The following is a 1253-nucleotide window of genomic DNA, read 5'->3' on the forward strand; positions in this document are numbered from 1 at the left end:
TCCCATAACTCGGCTGAGTAATGTGACCATATCCCCATGCTCATTATGAAAATCACTTCTTGGGGTCTTTTTCCCAATTCTGGCGTTCGGAAGTCTTCTCTCTTTGTACCACTCTTCGTTGATCAATGCTCTGCATCGGGCCGGATTCATATCATATGCCCCCTGTGCTTCATCTACAGTCGTGGCCGTGGGATTGTTTGGGAAGGGAATGTCAAATGCATCGCCAATGGCCTCAGAAGTGAAGTTGGCGAGAGTCATATTCTCGAGGAGCACCAATCTGGAATTTGGCTGATAGTGCCGGGCAGCCTATACCACTAACTCATAATTTTGTACTGCTGGAGGAAATCCCACTGCTTGGGTGATGCCACTTTCCACCATCTGTCTAGGCTTGCCATATGCGTTAGGGGAGAAGACCCGATTCCTGAAGTCTTGGATGCCAATATGGCCTAGGTCAATATCACCGATATTGTCCCAGACGCTCTGAATTTTTGACTCCCTCAATCCTCCTCTTTGATACTGATACTTCATCCTTTCAACTTTGCGTGGGATATCTGATTTGGATGCTCGCGATGTCTCGGCTGCAGTAGGCGTCTTTGATGATTCTACCGCCAATTTAGGCATTCATCCTGCATAGCCGAATACATAAGAAGTAAGGCGATACATAAGAAGTAAGGCGGGTTAGATAGAGAATACTCCAGCATTCAAGGATTAATTCAAAATTTAGATTGGAAACGGAGCAACATTTCTAGCTAACAGCTTGACTGATTTTAACCACAGTATTCATGAAGCTTTTGATCACGAATTTATACTTAAGCATTTTTGGATTAATTCTCAACAGGGACAAAGCTCGAAAAATTTTCCTAAGTTTGAAAATGCAATTTCTGGTTAAATCTTAGGAGCAAATTCTAATTTTGACTGCTTTGCACAACGTTTTACAAGCGGAAAAAGATGCGAATTTCGAAAATTTAAGCATTTTAATCAAATTTCACACAGACATCTATTTGATTTATAAGCATTTCAGATGATCAAGAGAGACAAAGCGTACTTACCTGATGAGAATGGATGGTGAGAAATTGCCCGACTTGCTATGTAAAGACGAATGGATAGCTCTGCAGAGTTTGGAATTCCAACAGTTATCTCCTTAATTCAAATTTTCGCGGTTTGGATTGGAAAAGAATTTGCAATGTCGAGCTTTAAACTAGCGGATTTTCACTTTAGGCGATCTAGCAATTTGAACTTGGATGCTTGGAAGG

The sequence above is a fragment of the Cryptomeria japonica genome, chromosome 7 (genome assembly GCF_030272615.1).
Source record: "Cryptomeria japonica chromosome 7, Sugi_1.0, whole genome shotgun sequence".
Lineage (NCBI taxonomy): Eukaryota > Viridiplantae > Streptophyta > Pinopsida > Cupressales > Cupressaceae > Cryptomeria > Cryptomeria japonica.